Source organism: Nuphar pumila, chromosome 6 (genome assembly GCF_984573655.1).
Source record: "Nuphar pumila chromosome 6, dmNupPumi1.hap1.1, whole genome shotgun sequence".
Lineage (NCBI taxonomy): Eukaryota > Viridiplantae > Streptophyta > Magnoliopsida > Nymphaeales > Nymphaeaceae > Nuphar > Nuphar pumila.
In genome coordinates this window covers 54618600-54624599 of record NC_143254.1, presented here as the reverse complement: position 1 = coordinate 54624599, position 6000 = coordinate 54618600, and positions in this window count along the sequence as shown.

Here is a 6000-nt window from a genome sequence, read left to right as displayed (position 1 = left end):
GAGAGGAAATTAACATATTTGTGAGGAAATTCACATAATACAGGAAGAAATTTGCATATTTGGATATTTGAAAGGAAAATTAGTATACCATAAGAAATTCACATGTGCGAAGGATGAATATGTCCTTTTATAGTTGAAAAGTTGTGATTTTGGACACAGGCATATTTAAAAAAATTGTAGGTTAACCCATCATTTTTGTTGTACAGTAGGGTCATTTTTTTCGTTAACAAATCTACTCTTTGATAAATTCTACCATAAGTGTGCAAGAATCACATTCTAAAGCATATCAAAATTTACATTACCCATGAAGTTGAGTTTTGGGACCCAGAGGTGTATAATTCAAAGAGCAAAACAATTTGAATCTAAAATGGTTCCATTATTGTATATGTTTAGGTAGCATATGAAATTAGGTCCGGGTTGGTTTGAGTGCATATTTCATGCCGGCTATACATCGAGCTAGTTAAACATTTGGAGTTGTCCTACATCCAACTAAAATGATCCCCTAATTGGATCTAGATCCTTTTGGTTATAACTCTGTAAACACCCCAAATTTTTTAGGTCTATTCCGGACAACCTCCTTTCACAAATGCCAACCCTCTACAGTACAATGTAGGAGTCTCAAACCAGTCCATTCCAGTTTAAAGGTCATTTTACCCTATTTTGTTAGCAAAATTACCATTTTACCTCTAGGTCACCCTAAGCCCTTGTTAGTCTAGACCCAACCAAGCTCATTTTAAGTTCAGAAAAGTTAGAATGTCAGTAATTTCTAGCTCCTTTGAGCTCATGATGAATGGTGTCAGTTCATTCTGGCTAAATTTGGTTCATTTCAGGCAAAGTGAGCTCATTTCTAGCTCGAATTTCATCCAATTGTATTTGAGTCAGTCGATTCCAATAGATCCTATTCTCATGTGTCTAATTTGAGCTTATTAGGAGTTTGAATGGTCCAGTTCCAGTTCAAAGTCACTTCCCACATTCTTGGAATCCATTTCAGCTCATTTTTCACTCATTTCAACCAAAATTGAGCTAACCTCAGTCAGGCCAGCTAGTGTTTTAGCTCTAGATTTAGCTCACCTCAGTATAACTGACCTTCAATTCAGTTTTATTCAGTTTAAACCAGTCCAGTTCAGTGACACTCTACACCCTATAGGGCAAAACAAAAAAATAAAATAAAATAAAATAAAATAAAATAAAATAAAAAAATTTCTTGGTCATTTTGCTGAGAACATCAATTTTGTCAATTTTCAAGCTGGGACAATTCCCAATCTGGACTCAGACCAATTCCTTTATCTAATATTTTATCTATATCCAAGATCTAATTCCATTTCTGGGCTCGATCCAATATCAAATCCAAGATCCAAATCCAATTTCTATCATGGGCCTAGATTTTTCATCTAATTCCATTTTATAAATTCATATCCAGGGTCCGAACATCATTTTGGATCAATTCCTTTCATTTTTATCTTCAATCTAGATCCATATCCACTTTATTCAAAAATTTAGATCCAGATCCAAATACAAAATCCAATTTTTATCCAATTCTCAAAATTAAATCCCTGGATTTCAAATTCAAATTCAATATTTTTGCAAAATCCTTTGAAAAACAATCTGGATCCAATTTAAAGCTCCGATTTGGAATTCATTCTAAAGCCCGGATTTCAAAATGGATCTTAGATCCACTTCAATATTAGATCCAATGTTGGATCTGATATCCAATACCCATTTTCTACCTAGGACCTAGACCTTTTATCCAATTCATTCTATTATCTATATCCAAAGTCCAATTTACTTTCTGAATCTGGATTATCTCATTAGATATCCAGGATCCAATCAACATTTTTTGGATCAATTTCTCAATTTCCAGGATCCATGATCCATTTTCATCTTGATTCGGATCCAATTTACAATTCTATCATCATATCTAGGATTCAGTTTACTCTCTTCATCATTCGGGATCTATTTTAAATGTTTTTATCCTCGATCCAAGATTCCTTCATTATTTTCAAACATGGATCCAGACTCATTTTCTAAAATCTGAATCCATTTATTACTTTTAAACCTCGGATCCAGATCCAAATTCAAATCCTTCTTTTTATCCAATTTCAAACCTGGGATTCAAAACCAAACTTTATATTTCAATTCAAACCCAGTACTTTACATCGGATATTTTGAAATGTTTTTCAGAAAAATATCTTTTTTAATATATCAGATCTGGATTCGGATTGGATTTTTTATTTAGATTTCATCAAGCTTGTATTTTGAAAATGGGTCTTAGATCTAATTCGATCCAAAAGACCCACCTAAGTGGTGTCACTCTTGAATCATCCCTTTCACATTAGTCTTGTTTTTAAAACTTTGTTTTTCACCTTTTATTTCCTTTATTTTTAACTTTGATTTTAAAACTTTCTTTTAAAAATCCTTGTAAATGCTTTTAAAATCCAATGTGGGGCCCACTGAGGTGGCGCCACATTAGGGTTCCTTTTAGGGCTTTAGTTAGTTTAAAGCTATAAAAAATCAAAACAAAGGTTAGTTAGAAAATCAAAACCAAATTTCCATTAAAACCAAATTAGGAAAATCCCCCCCCCCCTTAATACCCCTTAATTAAATTCTAATTAGGCTAATTAGTTATGGAACACCCTAGAAACCCTAACTAAAAACCCTAAAATTTTCTATAAGTAGTAACCCAGGGGCGGCACCAATCCCAAGAAGGCATTCCAGCCCCTCTCTCTCATTTCCCTTTTGCTCTCTCTCTCCCTTCCTTCTTCTTCTCCAAATAGCTGCCACCCTCTCTTTTCTTTTCTTCTTCATTTGAGTTGCAGCCAAAGCTTGAAGGCCTTCTCTAACAATTAGAACTCTTTCTTTTATTTTTCATTTTGCTATTATTTTACTGATTTTACATTACTGCAATCTCATTTTATTCAAGCCATCATGAAGATGGAACTCGATTTTTCCATAAAATCGAGTTTCTCTTCAATCGGCTATAGCAATTGCTCCATGTCTTTTGTTGTTTTGATTTTGGTTTTATTGATTCTGTAGTAGATATATTTTAATCTTAGATTATTGTTTTCCTTCATGCAAAATAAAAAAAATGTTGTATCTATGTTTTTTTTTTCATTTTATATATAATTAGATCATGTTCTTTCATTCTCTTTTTTTTGTAAATTGGAGTAGCTTCGTGATCATGTTAAGAAACTCTTCCTACAGATTTGGGAGAAATTGAGTTAGTTTAGCCTTTGCAACACCCAAATTACAGAAACCTGTCTGTTTTTTTTTAATCTTAAGTCTCTAAAATTTAATTTCTCAATGTTTTATTAATATCTCGAGCTTCAGAAATGATTTTCATATTATGTAAAAATGAGATGTTTCTTTGTTTTGTCCTGAATAGATGGACTCAATTTGGGTTTGAATTGAGTTTGTTTACACCTCCTTTCACCCAGAAAACCCTGACAGGGTTTTCTGTAGAATTTTATTTCTGCAAATTCCTGTTTTAATCTAATAAAAGACCCTAATTCAGGGTTTTTTTCAATGATTTCCCAAAAATTTTCAATTTTAGATTGTTTTTAAGGTTGTTAAGGGTCTCCATACCAATTGTCATAAATTTTCATGGTCATTTAGCATCTCATTCATTGAAAATTTAAAAACCGGTTTTCTAAAAGTCATAATTTTGCTAAAACAGGGGCAAATTAGATATTTTCTCGTTTAATTTTTTTATTTCAAACATTGTTTTTATGGCTTAAAATTTTGATAATGTTTTTTATCATGTTAACAAGTTATCTAATCAATTTTATAAACTTTTGAGCTTCCATGAGATATACATTTCAAAATTTCTTTCAGAAAACCCTAATTTTAAGGCATAGTCTTAATTTTAGGGTATTTTGGTCATTTTGCCCATAATTTCAAAATTTATTTTCCCAAATAAGTTCATTTTTATAGTTTATCAAATCATGCATTCATCATTTATTTCATTTATGATTTTGATTTTGTGAAAAGCATGGAAAAGGCTTATTTCAAGAAAATATCATTCAATTTCTAGATATTGTTGGATAAATCTAGAAAACCTACATTTTCCACTAACATGTTTGTTAATTTTGCAGAAAAAGCTCAAGATGTTGTCTTTCTTTATTTCCTCTTTTGTTTTCTTATTCTATTATTCAATTATTTGATGTAAATTGTAATTAAATATAAAAAATACTGAAAATTTCCCTTTCTGCATTAGATAGATTGCATTTACATATAGTTTATTTTCTCGATATTAAATGCTATGGTTTGTCATACATATATTTCAAATTCTATAATGGTCAACATGAATGGCATGTGCACTTTCTTCTAAGAAGTTGATAAACTCAATGAAATTCATATTTTTGGTTAGAGTCAGAATACGAATGAAATTAAGATTTATTAATTTCTTTTAAGTTACAAAAAACCTACACTCATAGGCTATTTTAAAAAATCATTACATATTTTGAAAGATTTTTCAAGATTTTTCAAATTTAATAAGATATATTTAAAACATATTTGTGGCCATAGTCATGGATACGTGACAAATTCATCTTTATTAAATTTTTATAAAGGCACAAAAATCAATTTCAATTACAAAGTAATTTCAATTTCAATTAAACAATAATCTCCTTTTCGAAGCATTTCTCAAAATTTTGAATTTTCCAAAAGTCTTCTATTTCCAACTTCAATTTTAAAATCAATTTCAATTTCAATTTCAATTTCAATTTCAATTTCAATTTCAATTTCAATTTCAATTTCAATTTCAATTTCAATTTCAATTTCAATTTCAATTTCAATTTCAATTTCAATTTCAATTTCAATTTCAATTTCAATTTCAATTTCAATTTTAATTTTAATTTTAATTTCAATTTCAATTTTAATTTCAAATCTTAATTTCAATTTCAAATTCAATTTCAAATTTAAATTCAAATTCAAATTCAATTTCAATTTTAACTTCAATTTCAATTTCAATTTCAATTTCAAAATAATTTCAAATTCAAGATGATTTTCAGAGCAATCTCAATTCAAGGTGATTTCAAAGTAACTTCAAACTCAAGATAAATTCAAAGTAGTTTCAACTTTAAAATAATCATCTGGATTCCTTCTTCAAAAATCATTTTTTTGGGTTTTCTCTCTTCAAAATCGATTTTCTCAAACCATCTCCCTTTTCAAAGTAATCTCAAAATAATTTTCAAGCAATTTCAATTTCAAAGTATTTCAAAATTTTGAATTTTCCAAAAGATAAGTATTTTTAAAACATTTTCAAAAGCATTTTCAAGATTTTGAATTTTTTAAAAGAAATTCATCTTCAAAACTATTTCAAGGCAAATCCAAAGCAATGTCATTTCAAATCAATTTTAAAACAGCTTCAAAGTCATTTCAAAGCAATTTTCAAAACCATTTCAAATTTCAAAACCATTCTAACCATGCTTCATAACTTTCCATGAAAAATTTTCAAAGTCACATGTATGATTTCTTTCCTGCATTCTAGGACTTAGAATAATCACTTAGGCATTTAAGCAAAGTCAGGCATACAGTTCAATCCTTGGTTCAATTACCCCTGGTAAAGGCACTAGGAATGGTTGAACCTCGTACCGATAGGCGGATTTCGTCTCCCAAATTTTCCTGCATTTTTCAAAAAAACAGAGGCAAGTTTTCAAAATCTTTTTCAAAAGGTCAAGTGGACTTGTAAAAGTAAAAATTTTGCAATGATCACAAACTCAAACTATGGTCTAATGGATATTACAAAACCACCCAACCCAAAAATGGGTTTGACTAAAATTCGTCTTGTTTATATATAGGGGTATCAATGGGTCAAACCCCGCTAAAATAGGTAGGCCTGAACACAAATCTGACCAAGTGGTGCAAAGATCGGATCCAACCAGATTTTACACAAGAGAAACCTTACCTAGATCCAGTAAGAATTTCATAAACCAAACCAGGTCCATACCTGGTAAAATATTATTTTTTAAGTTTTTTACATTGAAAAATTATGAATCCTAA